At 42.2% G+C, this 26,167-nt stretch overlaps 1 protein-coding gene across 50 annotated transcripts in view; it reads left to right on the forward strand.

Moving 5' to 3' along the window:
- MYT1L (myelin transcription factor 1 like) overlaps positions 1 to 26,167 on the forward strand; it is a 446,903-nt gene that overhangs the window by 219,569 nt on the left and 201,167 nt on the right. For all 50 annotated transcript variants that reach the window (XM_070236766.1, XM_070236774.1, XM_070236800.1 and 47 more), the window contains exon 4: positions 10,423 to 10,568. The gene's annotated coding sequence lies outside the window, so the exon portion shown is untranslated. The remainder of the gene's footprint in view (positions 1 to 10,422; positions 10,569 to 26,167) is intronic.

Below are 26,167 nucleotides of genomic sequence, written 5' to 3' on the forward strand. Positions count from 1 at the left end.
GAAGACTGAAAAACAGAGACAAGTAAGAAATGACTTGGCAGAGCTGAGGAAGGTAGACTTGGGGAAGGGATTCATGCAAAGAATCCTCAAGAAGATGATGGAGTAAAACCTTCAACCATCTGAGGGAGAATTATTCTGACCTGGATTTTTTACTCAAACAAATATTATGGAAATAGTAAACACCTCCCAAGAACCTTCCCTTAGGAAGCTATGGGATGATGCCTCCATCCAAGAAAGAGGAAGATACGTGTTGTGTATTGGTTTGATATAATTTCAGATCCACTGGTTTATGACTGAAATGACGTTGTCTTATCTAAGAGTGAAGTTGTTATGCTGAGGGAGCTGCATCAGGATGTTGTCATCGACACCTGTTGTCATCAATCATCGTTCAATAGCTCAGCTGACGACAAGCACTTTTAGGGGCTTATCGATAAGAACATATAGAGAAGCAACTATAGCTGGGAGACATTTAAGCTTTAAATACCCAGAGTTTGTGAGGACTTATGGGCAGTGTTCGGACTGAGCAGGTGACTCTTTGCTGATCTTCTAACGAGCTCTCTGAAGACCGTGGGCATCAGCTCCTGCACAGTAAGGCATCTCTGAACCCACAGTGGTGAATCCTTGCCACGGCCCATGAAGGAGAGCATCTTGCCTGCCAACACCTGCACTGCTGTTCCCTAGCAACGTGCTCTAGCAACAGGGGGTTTTCACTTCCCCTGGCAGAGGGGTGTCAGCTCCCGCTTGGCTAAGCCATCCCTCCTGAGCACCAACTGGTATAAAGGTACACCTCAAACTAAGTTTGGACTTTATTTCTTTCCTCTCCCCTTAGCCTGGAATAAAGTGTGATTAATCTATCATTGGTTTAGAGTATGTTATTTCTTTATTGGCTTATTAAGAGACATTAGCCTGTACGCTATTGGCTTGTGAAATATTATTATAAATTTTAATTCCCACACTGAACCTGTGTTAAATAAATTATTGGCAAAGACAATCTCCATCTCTGAGCATAATTTGTGCCACCCAAACAAAACACAAGATGGAGTAAACAGGAGACAGATGACCAGATGCCCTGGGGTGGTGGCGAAGGGGGTCATCTCAAGCTCTTCAGGAGACCCAGCATGAACCAGGCCAGAGCAGCGCACACAAGGGCTCTCTGAGACTTCATATGTGGATAAGGGCATGGGGGAACATAGAGTCCATCTGCCAACAGTGTGTTCATAGTGACTACAACCAAATAGTAACTGATCATCTAATGGAACGCCCCATAGACCTACGGTGGGGGCAGAAAGTGTGTGCAACAGATAGCAAGGTGAGTGGGTTAGAAAGCATACCCTCTTCTGCCTAGTGGGAAGGCAGCAGAGAAATGCTTCTTGGTGGGACATGGTGCCCTGGCAGAGATACATTCCTTTGTATAGGGACATGGAGGCAATTACCGGAAGAAACAGCTAAAAGAGTTGAGAATCTTTGTCTGGGGAGCTGAAAATAGAATGGGGTGGTATTTGGGGAATGCTGTTTTTCATTACAAGCCATATAGAACTGTCTGACTCTTAAGCTATGTATACGTATAACTTTGATGAGAACACATATTAAATTTTTAAAAATCTGTGCTTTCTGTTGGTCATCATGATGGCTTATAATTGCAGCCTGCCAGACCACAAAAGGTCTGGAGTCAGCTACTGAATGCTCTCAGGTTCTGGAACTCATGGAGAAGTGCTTCCTGCAGCCCGGACATCTCGGGTCCTCTGGGTTAGCAAGCAGAGGGAGAAATAGAAGACCGCGGTTGCGTGTTTTCTCTCTAGAATCAGAGCCTTCTTCAGCTGCCCTCTTCCTCCTTCCCTCCGTCCACCAGCACGTTTGGTGACTGACGAACACTCCTGATGACAGCATGTTCCCGCAGTTGTTGATGAGTTCCCAGGGGTTTTCAAGGTTGCTGCAGGGAGTCCAAGTTAACAAAGGCGCTAAACACCACTGTGTCAAAGTCTATATTTAAAACCGGTAGACTATATGTATTTGTTACCAACAGAACTATTTTGAGGGGCTCCAAAGGGGATTGCGGTTTGCTGGTGGTTCTGGCTGTTACTGGAGGCCGAGTGTGCCCAGACTCTGCCGGCAGGTGTTCTTCCTTCAGCCACGGGGCTTGCGTGGCCAGTCTGCGGCGCTGAGATTAATCTGACGCAGAGCCATATACCATATGCTCGGAATGGGCCATTACTTAAAACACGAAGCACAAGGAGCACTGATAATAAAACACAGATTAGCGAGGAGAAAATTTGCCTCAAAATTGTCTATACTAGCTTTGTAAGTTACATTCATATGATCAGATTTCTTATATTCACATCACTATTTCTCTGATTTTTTTAAATATTAAAAAGAAAACACAATATAGAGTGAAAGTTACACAGAAGTAGCTTTTTAACATAATGAGAATAAAGATAGCCCCAGTTATAAAATATTATATATGGAAAAGTACTTACAAATATCAGCCTGGAATATTCTTTCCTACCTCATCATTTGGAAACAAATTTTTAAAAGAACAGAAGAAAAGAGGAATGGAGAGAGGGAGAAAACAAGTCTGGTTTTCTTTAGCCCAAAATGCAAAAATTTCAAACAGGAGGTCACTTATATCTGTTTCCCATGAAAGATACATAGCTAAATTTCAATTTATCCTTAATATACAATCAGTCTAAAAACCAATTATGAAGTAATCACTCATTCTCGAATTTGGGGAAAAATAATGCTTTTTATTCATTACATAACTAACCTAAAGAAAATTAAATAGGACACACCCTTGTTAAATGGGGAAAGTCAAAATTGGTCTTTTCTTATATCATGAACATTAATAAAGATAAAGTTAAAATGAATTTTATTTTACAACCATTAATAATGCACTGATCTAGTTTTTACTTAAAATCACTGCTTTACCATATACTGTGTTAAAATGAAGAAATGATTTGGATTCCTGAGAAAGGGGACCCAAGAACCCCAAACTGAAGACCAGCCCAGGAGTTACGCCCACAGCGACGTGTGTCCTCGCCGCCGTCCACGTGTCTGGGCACCGGCTGGTGGCCTGAGATGATGGGCAAAGGCTAGCTTGTTAGTTTGCTTGTCTCTGGCTTAGTCATTCAGTTTAGCATCTCTGCTCAGCACACGCACCGTGTCTATATGGTTCCAGCAGACTCTGGACCTGCCCATAACGGTGGCAGCACAGTCAGGGTGCTCAAGGGAATTCTACAATACAGCTCGTGGGGGATTCTGTGAGAGGATCAAGAGAAACCCCACCTGAGATAGACTGCAGCCTCCAAAACTTCCTGGAAAGTTGTGAAAAATTCACTGTATTTTCAGTGAGAATCATCAGCTTCTAAACAGTCACCTAAAGAACAACGTTATTTTCTGTGCATTGGCTGTTTTCCTTTTTCTTTTCTTTTTTTTTTTTTTTTAACCAAAATGATCCTGAAGGGTGAAGAGCCTAAGAAGAAAGACATTATTAAGAATTTCAAGAAAGGGACTTTTCAATAGAAATGTCAGCAACCTTCTAAGCGCCCCTGATGAGCAGCAGACTGAGGTTTATTTTTCCTTGGTGCGAGGCATCTGGTCGAGAACGTGCGTGGCATCCACAAGACATACTTTCCCCCTTGAGCGGGGATCGAATGCCTCCAGCACTGAGCCGTGAGCCAGTGGCGCTAGAAGGTTCCACCCACTTACACTGGTTAGAACGTAAGCCCATTGGGGAGGCTTTCTATGGGTGCCAGTGGCGTGAGTGTTCTGTATTGCACTGGACAAGATATAGTGTGCTTTTATTGAAAGGCCACTGGGATAACGAAGCAATTACTCAAAAGGCAATGTCATCCCCTTTTGGCCCCCTCACTCACACAAGGAAGCCAGGGTCCTGTGCACACATGGGTCTGAAAAGACCAGGAAGCCTTTTCAGAGCAGTGGGGTTCACTCCAGTACTGGCGACAGCACTGTCTTGAAGGGAGAGCAAGATGGCTCTGTCAATACGGTCAGGTGAATTCTCACTACCTTTAAACACCAGATGTGACTCGATCGTCCATGAGTTTATATAGCCTGTGTTTAAGCTTATTTATGATTTCAATTCATATTCCACTTGAAGGTTGTAAATTCTGTTCTTTTGTTACTTCTATATGAATTAGTACCTCCATCTATTCATCTTTAACCACCTTAAATGTTACGAGAGTACTGGACAGCAACATACGAGGGCGAAAATAAACTCAGGCTTCACTGACTGTGTGCCTGGGACCATCTCTGAGGCTCATCTAAAAAGCAGAAGGACATGGGGCCTGTCTCTTCCACGGGGGATTATGAGCATCACAAGCAGAATAGAAATATGCTATTTTTCACTATCATTGGTATTATTCTTCAGTGTTAGAAAAAGAACGTATTTAAAATAATTTTTACCTAATCAGTTTTCATTTATTTATTCATTTCACATACGTTCATTGAGAAAATACTGTTTGCCAGGCACAATTCTAGACTTTTGGGATTCAAAAATAAGTTAGAGAGCACAGTCTCTGCCATAATTGTGTCCTTTTTCAGTGGAGAAAGACAGAAAATAAATGCATAAACAAGTGAGAATATGATCCATAAAGGAAAAATTGATAAATAGGACTTCATCAAAATTAAAAGTTTTGCTCTATAATATACCCTAAGACAATGAAAAGACAAGCAGCAAGTTGGTAAAAATATTTGCAAACAATGTATTCAATAAAGGACTATTATCTAGAATATACAATGAACTCTTAAAATTCAACAGTTAAAAAAAAATCCAGTTAGGACATGGGCAGACATTTCACCAAAGAGGATGTCCAGAAGCAAATGAGCACATGAAAAGACATTCCACATCATCAGCCGTTAGGGAAACGCAAATAAAACCGCAATGAGATGTCACCACACACCTATCAGAATGACTAAAATAAAAAATAGTGACAACAAATGTGTATGGCAGCTTTATTCATAATAGCCCAAGACTGCAAACAACCCTGATGTGCCACAGCAGAAGAATGGTTACAAACTGTGGTCCATCCACACCCACACTATGGAATCCTACTCAGCAACAAGAAGAAACCAGTTATTGCTACGTGTGACAACCTGGATGGATCTGCAGAGAGTTAGGCTGAGTGAAAAAAGCCAATCCCCAAAGGGTACAGACTGTAGGGTTCCATTTATAGAACGTTCTTATTTTTTTATTGAGGTAAAGTTGACATATAGCATTGCATTAGTTTCAGGTATATAGCATAATGATTTGATATTTGTATGCATTGCAAAATGATCACCAGAATAAGTCTAGTTCACATCTGTCACCATGCATACTTAGAATTTCGTTTCTTGTCATGAGAACTTTTAAGATTTACTCTCTTTGTTGTTACGTGCATCAAGTCTGCTCCAGCTCCTGGTGACCCTATGAATGAGTGACGTCCACAGTGTCCCGTCTTCAACAGCCCTGCTCAGCCTCTGCAGACTCACGCCTGTGGCTTCCTTTATGGACTCAATCCATCTCATATTTTGTTCCTCTTTTCCTGCTGCTTCCACTTTTCCCAGCATTATGGTCTTTTCCAAGGAATCCTGCATCTCACGATGGGCCCGCAGCAGGACAGCCTTGGTTTTATCATTTTTGCCTCCAGCAATAGTTCAGGCTTAATTTGCTCCGGGACCCACTTGTTCGTCTTTTTGGCAGTCCAGGGTATCTGTAGAGCTTTCCTCCAATGCCACATTTCAAATGAATCCATTTTTTTCCTGTCAGCCTTCTTTTTTTTTTTTTTCAGGTGAGGAAGATTATCCCTCAGCTAACATCTGTTCCCAATCTTCCTCTATTTTGTATGTGGGACACCATCACATTGTGGCTTGATGAGTGGTGTGTAGGTCTGAACCCGAGATCTTAACCTGCCAACCCCAGGCTGCTGAAGCCGACTGGACAAACTTAAGCCCCATGCCACTGGGCCTTCCCCCATCAGCCTTCTTCATTCTCCAGAGTTCCCACTGGTACACAGTAATGGGGACTACGACGGTGTGGATAAACTTGGCCTTGGTCTCTAACGACACTTCCTTACACTTGAAGATCTTTCCTAATTCTTTCACTGCTGCCTCCCAGTCTCAGTCTTCTCCTGATTTCTTGGCTGCAGTCGCCATTTAAATGGATGACTGAACCACGGTAAACAAAATCTTTAACAATTTCAATGTCTTCATTGTCTACGTTAAAGCTGTGTAGTTCTTCTGTAGTCATGATCTTTGTCTTCTTGATAATTAAGTGCAGTCCTGCTTTGGCACTTTCTTCTTTCACTTTTGTCAGAAGTCCTTTCCAGGCATTGCTGCTTTCTGCCAGTAAAATGTTGTCATCTGCGTATCTTAGATGGTGGATGTTTCTTCCACCAATTTTCAGTCCTCCTTTGTCTGAGTCTAGACCAGTTTTTCTACATGCAGATTACATAGATGGGGAGATAAAACGCATGCCATCTGAAACTTTGGCCTAAAGGAAACCATTCCATCTCTCCATATTCTGTCCTGATGTGGCTTCTTGTCCACAGCACAGGTCACACATCAGGACAGTCAAGTGCTGAGGGGTGCCCATTTCTTTCACAGCAGCCCATAGCTTTTCCTGGTCCACACAGTCAAAGGCATGACTGTCATCTGTAAAACATAGACTAGCCTTCTTCTGAAATTGTTGGGAGCACTCCAGTAGCCAGTGTGTAATCACAATTAGATCCCATGTGCCTCTCCCTTTTCGAAATCCAGCTTGGACATCAGGCATTTCTCATTCCGTATGAGGCAGAAGCCTTTGTTGCAGCTCCTTGAGCATCACTTTACTAGCATTGGAAAATAGAGCAATGGCCCTATACTGCACTCCTTGGCATTTCCTTTTGGGGGGATTGGAATCTATATTGAGTGTGTCTAGTCTGCAGGCCATTGTTTTGTTTTCCACATTTGTTGGTAGGGTTTTGGCAGGTTCTGTCCCTGTGGCTTGAAACACTTCTATTGCTATCCCATCCTCCCTGGTGCCTTGTTTCTCCCCTGTGCTTTCAGGGCAGCTTCCGCTTCATTTTCTAACCGTGGATTGTTCCTCATAGGAGCCTTCTTCAAAGGCGTCTGTCGTCCTTTGGCGTCTTCTGTGCAGACCCTTAGTGCACTGTCTCCACCTTCCTCTGCTTTCTCCTGATCAGGCGGTGTGCTCCCCTGTTGGTCGTCCAGCATTCCTAGTCTAGGTGTGAACTTCCCTTTGACTTCCTGAATCTTCTGGAAGAGACCCTGTTCTGTTTTTGCTGCTGTCTTCTGTCTGTCTGCACTGCCCATCATAGTAGTTCTCCTTACGTCTGCATGACAGTTGCTGGAAAACAGCATTTAGGATTCCAACCCTGTTTTTGTCATCTTTTCCTTTTGCTCCTGGCCTGTCCTTACTACTCTCCGAGCAATTTTCAAATATATGACACAGTATTGTTGACTGTAGTCTCCATGCTGCACATCCCATCCCCAAGACTGCCTTATATCGTAGCTCGAATTCTGTGCCTTTTGACTCCCTCATCCATTTCATTCAACAACACCTGGCAACCACCAATGTGTTCTCTGTGTTACAGAACATTCTTGAAATGACTCAATTATAGAAATGGAAAACAGATTAGGAGTTGCAGAAAGGAGAATGAGTGTGGTTATAAAAGGGCAACATGAGGGACCCTGTGGTGATGGATGTTCTGTGGCTTGGGTGCAGTGGTGGCACGTAGACCTCCCAAGTGATAAAGCCAAGTAAAGTCAAATACACACACACATATGCACACAAATGAGAACAAGTGAAACTGGGAAGTCTGAACAAGATCAATGCAACAAATTGATGTCAATCTCCTGGTTGTGATAATGTCCTAGAGTTTTGCAAAATGCTATTATTGGAGGATACTGGGTTAAAGGTACATGGGATTCCTGTATAATTTCCTCCAGCTGCATGTGAATCTGCAATTATCTCAAAACAAACAATTTAAAACAAAGGAAAATTTGTAATATGATTTCGTTAATGCGAATGCCATAAACAAAGCCCCGTATGTTCTCATCTGAGTGACTGCGGGTGAAAGGAAGAGGCCGGTAAAGCTTTGGCTGAGGACGGAGTCTGGCTGAACATCCCAAGGGACTCCCACGTGGCCAATTGCTGTTTGTGTTTTGCAACTAAGCTACCTGCTAAACAGTCCATTTGAGAGCTCATCCTGGGAATTCCATTATAAATTATCACAAGCAGCATATGTGACAGAAAACTGTAAGCAGCCAGAACCGTGGCTGCATAGTCCCTCGTACTGTCCCTGAATAATTGGGAAAAGGTGACGTCTTATAAGATCATGTCACTAAGGGAGTTCAATCATTAGTAGATGGTTCTGTGAATTCTTAAATAGTATTTTGTTGAAAGAATAGTTTATCTCAGTTCATTTCATTCTGTTTTTTTAAATTCTGCTTTTCTGAAGAAATTTCTACTTTACATACCAATTGTCTTAAATCAGAATATATACACATTTAATAAGAAGCATTGGAGGCCAGCCCCATGGCTGAGTGGTTAAGTTGGCACTCTCCGCTGTGGCAGTCCAGGGTTTCTCTGGTTCTGATCCTGGGTGCGGACATGGCACCGCTTGTCAGGCCACGTTGAGGCAGTGTCCCACATGCCACAACTAAAATGACCTGCAACTAAGATATACAACTAGGGACCAGGGGGGACTTGGGGAGATAAAGCAGAAAAAAAAAAAGATTGGCAACAGTTGTTAGCTCAGGTGCCAATCTTTAGAAAACAGAAAAAGAAGCATCAAACACCCTTCAAGGGCATTTAGCCTAAAACCCATTTGCCAGTGACTTTCTAATCTATGTCTCATAAATGACTCCCAGATGAAAATACAGCCTGGAGAAGAGGTCGTATTGCATGCTAACAGGGACCCTAACTTCACCTCTTCCGGCAGTGGGGCAGGGTCTCTCGTGTTTGTGAGCATAGCCTGGCTCCTTGTGAGCTCAGGGGAACCAGGGAAGTAGCCAAGGCTCCCATCCCCAGAGGATGGGAGGACAGAGACAGGGGTATTTGGAGGAATAGCCTCCATGAAAAGCTAAGACAGGGCAGTGGTTCATGTGGGAAATGAGACGGGCATTTTCACCTCCCTGATTTGTGAATATGTGTGTGGAGAATAGAGCACACACCAAATAAAACCTGTCATTTCCTCCATAAAATTCTATTTTGTAGATGCTTATCACTTTAATGAAAAACCTGCCCTTTTCCTGACTATTTTCAGACATATCTGTTGCCAAGACACTCTAGCCTACCCACTCAGGGGCGAGCACGGTGATCTCTAGGTCTGTCTCCTTGTAACCTTCTATGGACCTTGAGGATTCCCCAAAATGATGACAGAACCTGTGATGAATCTGTAGAACATTATAAAAGGCTTCAGGTGATAGAGGCGAATTTCTAGGATTACAAGAAGAGTCAGATGTTGTATAAATTAACTTAATACTATTTTACCAAAGTGTGATTTTTTAACAAAGTGTTGGCAATACCTCAGATGGAGTATCTTTCATCATTCATGTCCGATCCTATTCATGTGTTCTCAGTCAGTTAATGGTTTTGCTTTATGTTGTTTCATTTATAAGATTTATTTAAATTTGTCTATTTGATGTCCTTCACATGGTGAGAATTAACATGCATTTTCATAAAGCCATTATATTGAATACCATCCAAACCATTCTTAGCCAATTTATTAAGTAATGTCTCAGAACATATTCAAAATAACTGTGCCCACTCTGTAAATATTAATCATAGAAGATTATGCATAATGCCCACTTTAAACACTGTATTTAGATCTTGCTTTATAATTATAACAGTAAAATTTTTAAATTATTGCTTAAGAAGTTGTATTTTGTTTTATTTTTTAATTAGCAAATAGCATGCTCTTGTAAAATCGTGTAGGTGGAAAAGACTACAGCTTATTGACCGTCTTTGAGTGGAGAAGGACAAAAACGGAAACACAAAGGACCACCTACTGATGACATCAGCTGTGTATACATACAAACACACGTTGCACGCTTCTCTCATGAGCCCCTAAAGATTTCATAGCCTTAATACTTTTTAGACTTAATTGCAAAAATAACTCTTACCCTTAGTTTTATAAGAACATGTTTACAGTTTTGTGTAATTTTTACTTCACAAACAGTAATTTAATTAGTTTTCTAAAGGCATTTTTCTATAAGAAATTATTTACCAGAAATTAATTGGTTGTGAGATTAGCGGGTTGTCTCGACCGCCCCTCCTGCGGCGTCTCCGTGTGTCTGTGCACTCGGCCTGGGTATTAGGACCCGACTCTCTCCAGGTGCAAACCTCCCTGATAATCCCATCCCTCACGTAGGATTTCTGTTTCATTATGAGCGTCAGCCTCATTACTCTGTCTTTTTATTCTTCTCTAGAGTGACCACATCTGGTGGAAGAGGAAAAAAAATGTAGTTATTGAATCCAGTCAAGTGTTTGCATCTCTGAAATTTTCAACAACATCAGTCAAGGAAGGTTCCGGTTGGTTCCACAGACATATGGCTATCCCGGGAGCCACATAAAGGTAATGACTCTATGTCAGACTTCAGGCTTTACATGCAGACAAATGTTTTATATATTTACCTTAAAATTTCTTACTTTGGAAAGGATAAAGATGGTTTTGTGAATGGAGGGTCTTTTTTAATTTGATAAAGAGCATGACATCCTCTAATTTTAATAAACAAACTCAATGTAAAGTCAGAATTTATAATCTACTGCTCAGCATAGACTCAAGTAGCCTTCTGTTATCCAATTACAACATTACCCAAAAAATAATTTCCTAACCGTATTCATGGATCTGTTCACCCTTTGGCAGTTGTACAGAAGCTCCTTTGTACAAAGCGCCTTTAAAATCAGATTTCTGTTTCCACTACTAGTTCTATTTAGGGACATCTTGTCTTTAAGGAAATTAAGTAGGTCTTTAATTAGGGCCTCATTTGCATAGCCCAAGGTCTTTTTGGGTCGCTGTCAATTACTGTTGATAAACCTCCCTCAATGCCACTGTGGACCTTGACGGCCATGCTCTCGCGAAACTTCAAGTTGTGGCTAAGTTTCCTTTGTAAGATTTCTTTTAATTGTGGTAAAATACAAATAACACAAAATTTGTCATTTTAACCATGTTTAAATGTATAGTTCGGTGGCGTTAAGTACATTTACAGATCTGTGCAACCGTCAGCACCATCCACCTCCAGAACTTTTTTCATCTCCCAAACTAAAACTCTGTGCTCACTAAGGCAGTCACTCTCCACCCTCTTCCTCCAGCTTCGAGCAACCACCATTCCACTTTCTGTCTCTGAACTGGACTATTCTAGATACCTCTTATGAATGGAATCATACAGTATTTGTCCTTTTGCACCCCTCTTATTTCACTTAGCATGTATTATCAGCATGTTATTATTATTCACTTAGTTTATTATTTCACTTAACATAATGTTATAGCGTATGTCAGAATTTCTGTCCTTTTTAAGACTAAATAATATTCCATTGTACTATGTACCACATTTTGTTTATCCATTTACCCATAGATGGACACTTGGGTTACTTCTGTCTTTTGGCTGTTGTGAACAACATGACTGTGAACATGAGTGTACAAATATCCGTTTGAGTCCCTGCTTTCAATTCTACTATTATTTACCCAGAAGTGGAGTTGCTGGGTCATATGGTAATTCTAATTTCAATTTTTTAAGGAACCACCATACTGTTTTCCATAGTGGCTGCATCACTTTATGTTCCTACCAAGAGTGTACAAGGGTTCCAATTTCTCCACATCCTCCCCAAAACTTGTTGTTCTCTGTCTTTTTGTTTTATTATAGCTATCCTGATAGGTGTGAGGTGGTATCTCCTTGTGGTTTTGATTTGCATTTTCGTAATGATCAACGATGTTGAACATCTTTCCATGTGCTCATTGGCCATTTGTATATCCTCTTTTGTTGCCTATGCTTTTGGTGTCATATTCAAAAAATTGCCGAATCCAATGTCATGAAGCTTTTTCTTTATATATTCCTCTGAGAATTTTACAGTTTTAGCTCTATGTTTAAGCCTTTGTTCCATTTTTAGTTAATTTTTGTGTATGAAGTGAGTTAAAGGTCCAACTTCATTCTTTTGCATGTAGGTATTCAGTTTTCTCAACACCGTTTGTTGAAAAGACCGTCCTTTTCCCAATGAAAGGTCTTGGCACCCTTGTCAAATCATTTGACCAACTATGTGTGGGTTTATTTCTGGGTTCTCTGTTCCATTCCATTGGTCTATTATCTCTAAATTTATGCCAGTACCACACTGTTTTGATTACCGTAGCTTTGTAGTAATTTTTGAAATCAAGAAGTATGAAACTTCCAGTTTGTTCTTCTTTTTCCAGACTGTTTTGCCCATTTGGAGGTCCCTTGAGATTCCATATGAATTTTAGGATGGATCTATCTATTTATGCAGCAAATGACTTTGGGATTTTGATAGAGATTGCATTGAATCTGTAGATCACATGGCTAAGTTTGTTGATCAGACAGAAATTGAGGTTTTCATACTTTATAGTAGTGAATTTCCATATCCACGTACCATTAACTTAGAAAATTCCTTTTTTTCAGTTTGAAAAAATATTCAGATTTTATTATGAGTTTTTTCCTGAGCTTGGTCTGGTGAACAATAAGCAATTATATATGAATATTAAATATAGAGTTTTACAAAATCTGCACTGAGGATGAGGATACAGTTTGTGTTTAATTTCTTAAAACTCAGCATTTTGAAGGCTTTTATTCTCTAGCAGTAATTCCTTAGTCGAAAGCCACTGATGTCATGGAATGTTTCACATAATATCTGCCATCAAAGGTAAGTATATCTGGCATTCAGGAGTTCTTTGTTCATGATAAGAGACTACAAGATATAAAAACTTAGATATTGTGGGACATCTCCCAAGACCACAGTCAACATAAATATGCAGAGGACACAGTGTAATGAGTGTGTGACACCCCCCTGTGTCATCTTTGGTGTAATGAAACCTGTCAATGATTGAGCCCTGCCATGTACACCAGCACTCTGCAAGCACTGAATTCCTCCCAAACTCTGTGATTCTGAGCGATTATTTTTTCCACTTTAAAGGTCACTAAAAGGACGATGAGAGAACTTAAGTAACTATCCTAAGATGATGTAATTAATAAGTAGCCAAGACAGTTCCTGACCCAGGCATGGGTGGTCTACAATGGAATAGAAAGAAATTCTGTTTAGGATCTAGATTTAACATAAATCACTAATTCCAAGTAACCTTCAAATTTCAATGGTTAATCCAAGTCTACTTTCAAGTCAAATAAAAATATTTAGAAGTTATCATTAAACTATGGATGCAACAAAAAACTACTCAAAGAAAAGGCTTTGTTCACAACTACCCTTTTCTGTCACAGGTACCAAGGAATAAATGTGTATTAATCATTTTTCATTAGTTTCTCATTTTCTCAACACTGTTGAGTACTTATTTTGTTCCAGGAACTCTTCTAGTTTCTGGAGGTATAAAAATGAGTTAGAGATGGCCCTTGTCCTCAAAGAGTCACAAGTTGAACAAACAGAAAACACAGAAAGGACGCTGAAGAGACGAGACTGCAAGGTGCTTCCTTCAGTGCAAAATCTATGCCTTGTTTCTTTCTATATTCCACGGCTGAGCATATTTCCTGGTTCCTATGAGGTGCTCAGTCACCTCTCATTGAGTCAAAAGAACTCTGAGTAAGATGATTTAGGAAGGCGCAGAAGAGGTCTTAACTCTGATTAGAGAGGTCAGAGATGACTTTACAGAGGAGGTGATCCCAGAACTGGGTCTTGAAGGATCAGTTGATTAGATGGATAAATCTGGGAATGACTTACTATGTAGTAAAACAATACAAAACCCAGAGATGGGATCAAGGCATAGATATGGATACCGGTCACTTGGCATATACAGCTACATATTAGGACAAAGGGCTTAACTCTTCGTGGCTTGGGATTGGTGTTCGTAAAACAAGTGTGGTTCTGTATGACTTCTGTGGTCCACAGGAGAGAGAACGTTATGTGGTCTGTCTCATTACCCTTTCAGATGCAGTGTATGGAGTGGTCCACTGTAAGGACTTGTCTACCTGCTCTCAATTCTAGAAACTGATTACAAACTGCTTTCACTCCTTTGCCCACCACCCTTTCTACCTCCCATGAAACGTTATTGTACTCAACTGTCTGGATTCTAGTTTGGCCTCCGTGATGCAGTTGTTCGAATGATAGATTTCCAGGATTGTTCTTTTGTTGGTCCTACTCTTTAGAATACAACTCAAAATCAGAAATGCTCAAGTGGAAGGCCTGTAGTACCTGCCACCGTCGCTAACTAGTGGCTGTCGAGTGCAGCCTAGTCCTGTGGCCTTCAACTTCTGGGTCTTCCTCACCCTGTGACTCCTCACTGCCCCATGTGTCATGTTTCCTGTCCACAGCAGCAGCTTTCTTTAGCATCCCCAGTTCAGAAGGACTTTAGGGCTTGCTCTTAGGGGAGAAATAAAAGTGCCACAGAACAAGATTTAGATTGAGGGCATTTTTTGTCCTAGTGTGTCCCAATTAGCCACTGTGATTGCTGAGCCATGAACACCTGTGGCGTCTCTGCAGCTGGCACTCTAGGAAATCCAATTTCCTCTGAACTAGAGCCCAAAGAGAAAATCACACTCTGCATCCAATTTCCATGCTAAAGACGACTTAAAATAAAATCAATATCTGTTTCCCAAAAAACTTTATGAATTGTGTTCTGAATGGTGACTATTTTAAAGAAAAGTGCATCGTGGGTCCAGAAGGAAGAATCTGCTGAAATAGCTCCAACTTTGTAAATCTGTGCCCTTTGACCCTTTGAAATGAATTTATTTAAAACAGCTAACAAATACCATTAGGTTTCATCCTAGCACTGCCAGTAACCACGTGTATGCCTTTGGGCAAATCCCTTCAAAGCCTTACTTTCTTTTTCTGTAAAATAGGAATAGAGGGCTAGATCAAATGAGGTAGATACACGAAAATAAAGTTAACTACCAATGACAATAATAATAGTTATTCATTAAATATCTACTGTGTACCAAGTGTTTTTCTGAAAGTGCTGCTCCACGCATCCCATTTGGTCCTCAAAACACCCTAGGAAGTTGGCACTATTCTTATCCATATTCATTTATATTGGAGAAAACCAACGTACAGAGAAGTTAAATAATTCATTCAGTGTTACGCAGTTAGTAAAGGGCACAGATGGGATTCAAACCTGGGTTGGCATTTTAACTTCCCAGCCCATGTTCTTCACTCCTGGGAACCACCTCTGCAATGTTTCCAAAGCCCTCTGCAGCTATCACACCTTAGTACTCTTGTGTCTGTTCCACATATACTCACAATATATAATTTTTGTGTGCATGTATTATGTATTCTGTGTGTGTCTCTATATGTGTACACACCAAGAATTTGTAAAACTGCCAGGCTGCTACTAAATGACACTGTTCTGCCTGATGGTGCCACGCTGTTAATCTGACGTTGCAGTTCCCCACTCCCTTGCACCCTTTCCCAGAAAACAGCCAAATAACGGAGGCACATTTGTCAGGATCATCCCTAACTCATGACGTAATGCTTTTCAATTGTTTTCACAGTGATTCATTCATATTGCTTAAATAATCTTTGTGACTTTTGTTTCTCTCCATTTTAACAATGACTGTTAAATGTGATGTTATAAAATAATGTGAATAGTAAGAAAGTGTTTAAGCTTTGATTTTTCTAGAATTTAGTTTAGGAAATAGTAGAAATTTGCATCTTTCCTGACTCATATCAAAGTCATGGACCACCACTCTCTTGGAAAGTAGAATACAAATTGCAAATCCCTGCTTTCCTACTCTGGAGTGTGACAGAAACTGCAAATCATGAAATTTCTTTCCTCCCAACAGAGAACAATCACCTTCGGTCAGTGGGCGTTTTGACTGAAGCAAAGTTGGGAAGTAGGTGAGGTCATGTGGGACACAGATCACTTGGAGGCACTCAGATCTAGGGGCAGCCATATATTATAAAGGGCTTCAGACAGCCAGGGTCCGTCTGGGGGAATGGGAGTCAGGGGTCGCCAGAGCCGAGCTTCTCTTTGCTCTGTGGAGGGTGCTGCTGCTGTGAATGCAGGTTGACCTCAGAAGCCGCCTCCCATGTGCGCACACTTCTTGCTCATCACTGGTGGCGTCGAGCTTGACAGGTCCAGCAGTGCCTTCACGCCCCATGCATCCAGGAAAGCTTCAGGGTGACTGGGATTTTCCACACGGGAATTTTGGAGCTTGAATGCCCTTTCCTCCTGTTTCCTTGGGGATGGGAGCAGGGAAGCTTTCATATCCAAGAGGCCAAGAGAGCACAGCACTTGCTAAAGCTACACATTCTGATTCAGTGAAACCTCAGGCAGCTGTGTCAGTTCCTGTCCTCCTCAGAGCTGCCTTATAGGCTTTGGGGGTGGAGGGAAACAGAAGTGGAGTGTGCTGAAGTTGTCCCTGAGAATCCTGGTGCCAACTGTTGTGACCATCAGACTAGGTATCATCAATTTCTCAAAAAACAGAAAGCAGAACCATTTTTCGAACGAGTGCTGTATGTACGGTATTTGGTTTAGTGCTGTGGTCTGTGCCTTCCACAGGCTTACCATCCAGGGTCTGACACAGTCCTCAGTTTACTCTGGATAACCCCGCCCCTCACAGCAGGGACCTTTGCAGAGTCCCTGTGGAGACTAAAAGCACGATTATCTGCTAAAACTCTGTGATGGGTAAGAAAGCTGTATCCTGAAGCCTTGCTGAGAGGAAGTTTTGTTGTGGTGGTTTAAGCTCAATGCTGACTTTATTTACCATCGTTCTATTTTCAGGTGACAGTTTACATCCTGTCCTTGGGTCTTGATTTTTGTTTGAAAAAAATATTGTGCACTATCTTATTTTTATAGATCTACCATTTTTCGTAGATCTACCATTATTAGTATGTTTGGAGAAGCATATTCTGCTTAAATAACTAGTAACATCTTCCACTTAAGCTTTTGATAATCAAATTCTTTGTCTGCTAATGTCAACAGTTCCTTGTAGTTAGCCAATTTTGTGTGTGTGTGTGTGTGTGTGAGGAAGATTGGCCCTGAGATAACATCTGCTGCCAATCTTCCTCTTTTTGCTTGGGGAAGACTGTTGGTGAGCTAACACCCATGCCAATCTTCCTCTATTTTATGTGGGATGCCACCAGAGTACGGCTTGATGAGCGACACCAGGTCCATGCCTGAGATCCGAATCTGGGAACCCTGAGCTGCCAAAGGAGAGTATGCAAACTTAACTATATGCCACCAGGCCAGCCTGCCAAATTTTTGTTATCATAAAAAAGTAGTGTGTTGAACTTTTAAATTTCCTTCCAAACAATGGAAACTTATAACATGATTCAATATCCTAAGACTTGTACAATATATCTGCCAAAAATAAAATATTTAGGATGTGTAATCTTTTTTCTCATTTCTCAAGGAGAATTTACATGTAGCCACATCCCCTAGAAGATTCGAGAATGGCCATCAGAGGCACATTTTTTCTCTTTTTGGGAGACAAATGCAATTACCCTCAGATAATATAGAAGTTAAATGAATAATCTCCCCTAACCAAAATCACCTTCAAGAGACAGAAATTTTAGTGTGTGCATTGTTTTAGTGATACATTAATGTACAAACAAACAAATAGGAATCAGCCCCATTAGAATATAACAGTAACAGCTACACTGTAACTTATTAGCATATTAAATTTAACAAAAAATATTAACCAAAATTAGACAGAGGGCACAGAAAGATATTTCAGAAAAGATACAAATAGCTTTTACATTAGAAAAGATGCTCAACCTCACTACATCATAAATTCATGTTAGAGTTACAATGTCAAAATGATGCGGGGACGGCGAGCCAAAGAGTCGAAAGAAAGATTTCTTGGACTCTCAAGGTCTGGCAGTAGTGCTCTTTTATTTAGAGAATAGTACGGAATATCATGGGGACAGGACCCATGGGCAGTAAAGAGCTGCTGCCCTGAGTTGAGGGTTAGGGCTAAATTTATAAGGCATGGGTACGTGACTTAGTTTTACTGGAAAAAGAAAAGATGATATAAAAAGTCATTAAATGGTTTCAGTGCAGATGGGGTCTTGTTATTGTGTGGTCGTATAACTTTAGATATGAATCTGGTCATATAGATCGGCATGTAGGTGAGGATGCCCTGGGCTTCTCTCCCTGGGGCAGCCCTAATTCATACTACAAAAATCCACCAGGTCATATAGATCGGCATGTAGGCCAGGTCACCTTGGGCTTCTCTACCTGGGGCAGCCTTAATCCACATCAATAGCATCGTTTGCCTATCAGCCAGCAATAATCCAACAGGTTGACAGTGGCAGCACTGGGGAGTGTGAGCGATAGACAATTACCAGCAACATCAGTGAAGCTTAGAAAGGATATTTTCTCCGTATTAGGGATTCCACTTCCAGGTACTCAGTGTAAGAATACTCACACACTTGAGCTGTTGTATTTACAAAGCTGCAGCAGGGCAGTCAGTAGTGAGCGTGGCCTCTGCAGAGGCACAGCACGACCCCAACGCTGGCTTTACCCTGACCAGTTAGACATCCTCAGACAAGCTATTTGATCTCTGTGTGCCTCAGTTTCCTTTTCTATATGTCAGGAACAATCACAGAATATTTATCCTAGTGGGTTATGGTAAGGACTGGATGAATTAAATGCCATTTGTCACACAGTGAACATTTTAGAGGAGTCGGCTGTTTTTATTCCATGCATTGTAGACTTGCTGTAAGAGGAAGGATTTGGGAAAGAACTATTCATCCACAGGAGACTAGTTAAGTAACGTGCGTTATATTCATGCAATAGAACACTATGAATTAAGTTTTTTACAATGAGGGAGCTTATATGAACCTAGCCCCACGTATATTGTGAAATGAAAAATTGCAGGGTGTCAAACCATGTGGGTAGTGCTCCCATTCGTATATTTTAAAAGCGTGTTTATACACTGATGTCTGTCAGTGTATAGAACATGGGGGAAGGAAATACTAGGTCGTCTCAAAAAGAATGAATTAGATGTTGGGGTAGGAAGAGTTTCTTTTCATGGCAAACCTTCTGATACCTTAAGAATGTTGTCCATGTATACGGGTATTCCTCTTTAAAACGATTCATCTTTGTATTCACCAAATATTCATGGAGAGACTATATGCAGGCCACTGTGTGGAGCCTACAAAGGGTCCCAAAGAGACGCAAGAGGGCGTGACTCTGGGGGAGCCGACACCCTACAGCAGGTTAGGCCTGCTGCTGAGGTTGACAACGTGGACCGGGGCTGATTCACGGGAAAGGAATGGTAGAACCACATCAGTGCCTAATTCCAAGGGAGGCCAGGCTCTTGAAAGAAGAAAGGTGTCCTGGAGATGCAAACAATTCAATCAATTTGAGAGAACTGTGGAGACAGAATGTCCACAGCGTGAGCAAGGGCATTGAGGCAAAGAACACAGGTGCTGTCTGGACAAGAGGCAGTTTGTCTAATCTCTGGTGCATGTGTGGTACGACTGTATGGGCAGGGCCCAGGCAAATTGGGACTGTTAGTTGCTGGGAACTTATTTAAAATGCTTTGCCTGCTCTCCCGAGAAAAGCCTTGAAACTGTGAGGGTAAGAGGATTCCATGCACATGGTGTGGGCTTGTTCGTTTTCTCCTTCTAGAACTGTGTATCACGAGCAGGGGGGTGGCCTTGCCGCTGATCTCTGAATTATTCAAAGCACTTGCAGATCTGTGTTTTGCCCCCTGTGCTGCTCCGCGGGGCCTCCTCCCAGGGCCTCTCCCAAGGCCTGCTGCTTCAGCACTTTGAGAAAGGCCAGGCAAAATCAATCGCAGGCGAGCGGCTGCCTGCTAGAACCCTGCCCCAGAAACTGTGCTATCTGCACAGTGATGGATGAGGCTAATCTTCCCGTCATTTCATGGGAGATTTACATGCATAACTCTCATTAGTGCTAATGGGAGTTTCTTGCATAAATCTTACATGCGGGAAGGTAAGAAAAAATCAGTTTTCTTTTATTCTCTATCGGTTTTCTTACTCAAGGCCTCATTCCTCCAGTGGGGGGCTGGCTTTGGGGTGTTACCATGCGCCTTGCACTTAAGCCGCTGGCGCTCTTCATTTACATGGAAATGGACCATAAACAGGGTTCTGAACTCACATGTTTAAACACCTCCTACTTGTGCCATCATCCTTGCAAGTACAGAGATCCAATTAGTGCAACCAATCCAACAAATTTCCATGTGTCAGTTGTACCTGCTGTGAATGTCATTCCGTTCAGTGATAACAGGGCTTGCATCCCAAAATAGAGGTAGGGGGTAGAGGCAAAGGAACACTGAGTCCTTGTTGTGAACTGAATTATTTTTAAAGTGACTGCAGATACTGATACTTTTTAAAGTGCTAGCCTGTATATGAAGCTGGGATTGGGGTGAGGGGAGGAAGGCTAGACTGGTCCCTATCACTCAATTGCCATCCCTTCCTTCAAGTCTATTAAATGGGAGTCCATTTCTAACATCCATGCCGCCATCTAGAGAAGAGCTGAGTCGCTACTAAGAGCGCATCTGAAATGCCAAACACAGGCTTAGTTTCATCCTATGTCTACATGGGAGACTCCAGCACTTTTCAAAGCCTACTGAACACTTTTTTGTGTTATTTTGAATATATGCCATTTTCCCATCATATTACACTACACTCACAGCTTTGGATGTCTGCTGTTTGGAGTTAGGAGATGGTTGATGGTGAGTTTGGCATCATATGGGCACTCTATACTTGTATTTAAGCATGTGCATATATAGCTGCCAATAAAAGTTTGCCCTAATAATTTCAGGTCCATCTAGTTCTGATGGAGAGTCACGAATGGGTGTATTGTGATATAAAGACCTTTTCATTGTAACTTAAATTGTGTAATGATTTATGGACATATTAACCCTATATGTTGTCTTACCATTGTGTATGTTCGTATGTATATGGATGGCATGGTGATGCATAAAAGAACCTGTATCTGAGTAAGACAGATAGATTAATAGAAGACATGTGGATGAACACAACAAAAGAGATGAAAACAATGATTTTAAAAATTTCATCCAGGAAATCAGTACTTCAGTTAGTTAAATTAACAATGGAAGAAAAGTACTTTTCTGAATTTTTTCCTTTATTAATCCTTTTCCTAGAAAAAAATCTATTTGTTGGATTCAGTTTCTGTTAACTAAAATGATAAAAATTATGTCTTTCTCTCTAATCAATCAAATTCTCCTTCAGTTGAATTTTGGCCTTATCTTTAATAGAGATTATTTTTAAGTTGATATTCATTTCAATTACTATGGATAATTGGGTATATCTTTGTGTGTCCACATTCATGCATTCATTTTTGAACATGTGTGACTGAGTACCTATGAAGTGACAGGCGTTGTTCTAGATGCTGGTGACATGACAGAGAGCAGAACAGCGACACTGCCCTTCCAGGAAGACAGGTGAAGAGGATGGAGATGATGCAGGAGATCGAGAGGAGGCTTGCTGGAGAGAGCTCCCTGTGTAGGGGAGAGGAGCAGGGATCACTGCCGCAGGGAGGGCCTGACTTCTAACAGGAGCAGTGGTGAGAGAGATCTGATAGAGTGAGGGGAGGAAGGGATGGAGATGTCGCATTGCCACGAGGCACTGAAGACCCATTTGAGGCTCAGGGTCATGCTTTGAAGTCAGACCAGACTGTGTACTTCCTTCCAGCCACATTCAGCTGAGAGTTCAGTGCAAAGCAGACTGAGGATTCAACTTTTCGCAGGGGAGTGAATTAATGAGAGACAGTCAAGGCAGTTTATGGAGCATGCAGAGCAGTGAATGTCATCATCATCCATCCAGTGTAAGTGCGTGAGAGAGGAAGTGAGGACAGGAGGATGGTGAGAGTGAGTGAGGAAATGGTAGGATCAATGGATTATGTGCTGGATGGTGTGGTTGTTCAAAGGATTGTTGGAGTCAGGGAACCAGAAGGAGAAGTTGGAAAGACAAGAGGTGGAAGCTAGAGTGGAGTCTTGGAGTCTGAGATAAGAAGAGGTGTAGCCATGGGAGTAGATGGTCAAAGGAGAAAAACGTGGTAGAGGAATCAAGAAGCCAGAGTTGTGGAGGGATGCATGACATGGGTGTAGAAATCATCAGAGGTGTTGCAGGCTGGTTTGGAGATCACAACCGTGAGCCAGGAGCGAAAATCTTCAAGGAGTAAGGCGAGGTCCCTGGCTTCTGGCGACATCAGAGGGTCTCTCTGAGTCTTGGATGAGCTGAGACTCAATGCTGGAGGTTTTTATGGAAGTGGAGGGAGAGTGGTGGAGGAGCAGGAGGACGTGTGTCCCATCAGGTGGCCACATGAGGGGGCTTCCACGGGTGCAGTGCGGGGGAGAGCCTGCTTCCGGGAAGCGGAGACGAGACGGGAAGAACACCTGAAGAGAACACGCTGAGTGACACAGGAGTTTGCAGCTGACTGGCCTCGAGCTCCAGAGGCCGCTACAGGGATGATTTCCAGAACAAAGAGTGAGAAGTGGGGTCAGAATGGGGACAAATGCCGAAAGAGTAAGGCTTTGAAACCAAGCTGAGGGACGGTTGACTCGAGAACTTGGGCTCTTAATGGTCACAGACACTTAGGGAAAAGATCACAAGTAAGTGCCAACCCCAGGCATGGCGGTGGTGAGGTGTGAGTGTCAGGAACAGAGGGGAATGCTTTGTAAAGTTCCGAGGTCCTTTTTTATTTCTGCCAATGGTGAGAATCGATAAGAAAATAACAAGCAACTCTGTGGGATCCCCATTGTAATTTAGCATTAATTGTAGGTCACATATTAGAACAGGGTACCTAAGAAAATAAATGGATCAGTGTGACGAAATGAAACATACATAACATTGTGAATTTGAGCACGGAAATCATTTAAGTGCTTAGTAAAATGTATCACAGAGTTTATTTCAAATTGTGTGCCCTTTAAGTGTTCTTCAGAGTTGACACAAAGATGCAGTGCTATCATCTTGAAAACAAAATTTACATATAAAATTGACATAATCGAAGGTTATTTAATAAGAGAGCTAGAAGACAGAGAGAAGCTACCTAAAACCGTTTGCTTACGAGAACTTAAATGCGTTTATGATGCAATCTCCTTAGAAGGGAAGGACTTTCCTACAGTCAAAGAATCTTCCAGTTCTAAGCTACCACATGTGATGGTTAAAGTGAGAAGATGGTTGTTATAAAAGATTTTGGCTAGACACAGCTGCAGATGTCTCACTTAAAAACCATCTGCTTCGGCTGCAAGATGCAGGTACCAGAAGCCCCACTCTCCTCCCCAGAGAATCCACGGGAATGACACAGGGACGTCCCAGTGCACCGCGGTGAGCAGGGGCGAAGGCCAGGGTGGCTGCAGGTGGAAGGGGCGGCCAGCACTGCCCTGGCAGCTGCCCTGCAGGCTTCTGCTGCAGGGAGGGCGACATCCCAGCGCTGTGTCCCAGGGTGCGAGGAGCTGTGATGTGGGTTTCTCATGTTTGGTGGAGGAAATGTTTGGTAAAAGACAAAGTATATCTTTGTCAAACTGAAAGCCATCATAGCACGACCCAATTGACAGTTAATTCCAATTCAGCTAGCAGTGCGCTGAGTAGCGGTCTGGGGAAGGCTCTAACAGAGACCGCAAGTCCTCGCGCTCAGAGCCTGAAGGCGGACAGGGGCACCTGCCCCAGGAGCGCACTCTGTGTTGGATTTGCAGGTGGCCCCGACAAAACCCACATGTGGCACTTTCATAGTCTTCATCAACCTCCACAAATAGTAAATTTATGCCATATAATTTAATTTCATTCCTGCCTTTCTTCAAAGCTTTAGTTTAATTAAAGAGATCAAGTTACCAGCCACAGAATTATTAATGCGACAGTAATGTATCTTTATATTCACCTACTATGTGAAATTTTTGGTGGATAACATCTCAGGTAGTTTGCGTTTTTAGATAAGGATGTTTTTACAAGGAAACATATCTTTCCAGAGAAGGCAGTGCCGTCAAAATTGTGTTATTCTTCACCATGACTTACCCTGTCTCTCTTCTTGCCTTATTTGACTGTTCCCATTTTTTCTCTCTCTGAGCACACTGGTTACTGTGGCAATGCTGTCAGCATTGGTGATTTCACAAATGCCAAAGAAATCAGCTAATCATTGAGAGATTTTTGACCTGAAATTAGTATAATGATGGGTGAAATAAAAGATATCCACACCTAATAAGAAATGCTTTTACTTCAAAATTGCAAATAACTACCCGCAAATGACCAGCACCCCAAAACGATTCCTTCTTTAGGAATTGACAAAAAATAAAATGGTATCAGTATTTTTTCCCAAAAAGCTGTCACACATTTCTAATTCTCTTTGAAAAAAGGCCAAGTGACTATAAAAATGTGTTTCAAGTCTCTTCCGGAACTTGAAAATGTGGACGACAAATTCATTTGTGAGTAATTTTCCTGCCTGAGTACACACAGCTGCATATTATAAATACACAGGTCACTTCTGGGGCAGGGGGACACCCCAGAATTTATGGTCAGCACCTGCACCAGACAGGGCTGTGCTCTCACTCAAGGGAAGACGAACTGCTCACAGAACCTATGCTGTTGAGGAATCCTCTGGATGGCTTCATTTCTGTGCCTTCGTCATTCTCATCTGCCCATCCCATAGCCTAGGGGACTATTCCAGGGCAATATTTTGTCCTTGAGGACATATTGGACAGACAAGTGGCGTGTACATGAACGCACTGGGCACATGTGGAAATTCACTCACCCACCAGGAATCCAGAGTACATGGTCTTAAGTCCTAAGGATAGACAGTTGGCAGAAGATGGATCCCTGACCCCTAAACCTACAGTCCAATGAGGCCGATTAAACCAGGAAACCAGGATAAGTGAAATGAGACTGAAATAGTAACACTGACACATGTCATCAGATGTAGTCAGCTTATACTGCGGGCAGGTTTCTAAACGCAGGGAGGCTGCTGTGCAAATGTTCATCCATAGCTTTGTTTCATTGACACACACACACAGGCACACACACATGAGCACATACACACACAGACACACACACACAGGCACACACACACGAGCACACACACAGGCACACACACACAGACACACACACAGGCACACACACACGAGCACACACACACACAGGCACACACACACAGACACACACACACAGGCACACACACACACGAGCACACACACACACAGGCACACACACGAGCACACACACACACAGGCACACACACGAGCACACACACACAGGCACATACACACGAGCACACACACACACAGGCACACACACGAGCACACACACACAGGCACATACACACGAGCACACACACACACAGGCACACACACATGAGCACACACACGCAGGCACACACACACGAGCACACACACACGAGCACACACACACACACAGGCACACACACACAGGCACACACACACGAGCACACACACCCCTTGGGCTGTTCTTTCAGCATGCTCTCCTTGCCTCTTTTCCAAGTCTTCTGTCCTCACGTCCACTTCCCTTTTCAGCAGCCAGGCACTAATGACAGCCTGGGTTAGCCCTTCTCATGCTCCTACACCTACAACGTCCCACCCGGAGCAAACTTCCTAGTTCTTCCTCAAACCTCAGGACACGAGTCATCATCTACTGAGTAATTTTCACATTCATGAAGAGTAAACAGGTCAACCCAGGCATGCCGCAGAAGCTCACCTCTGAGCCCAAATGCATTTTAATTCCCATCAGAGCGCATCAGTTTCCCGTGGAGAGTTTTCTGAGTCTTTGACATCCCACAGCTGGAGAACTTCAAGTTCTCTAGGTTCAAGTCATATTTATTCCCTAACATTTTTTGTGTTCAGCCTTAATAATTCACATTTTCCGCCACTAATAAATTCAATTTTGAACCTTCCATCAGATGGTAAGCTTTCCATTTTGTAGCAGGAAATGGAGATTTTGACTAATTGACTAATGTATTTAACTGAGAGTTTTTCCATAGAACATATACAGGTCACATATAGAATTTTCATAGAATAGTTATTGTGATATTGTGAGGATCAGATGCCACAATGATGTGTGAGAGAG

Source organism: Equus caballus, chromosome 15, assembly GCF_041296265.1.
Source record: "Equus caballus isolate H_3958 breed thoroughbred chromosome 15, TB-T2T, whole genome shotgun sequence".
Taxonomy (NCBI): Eukaryota; Metazoa; Chordata; class Mammalia; order Perissodactyla; family Equidae; genus Equus; species Equus caballus.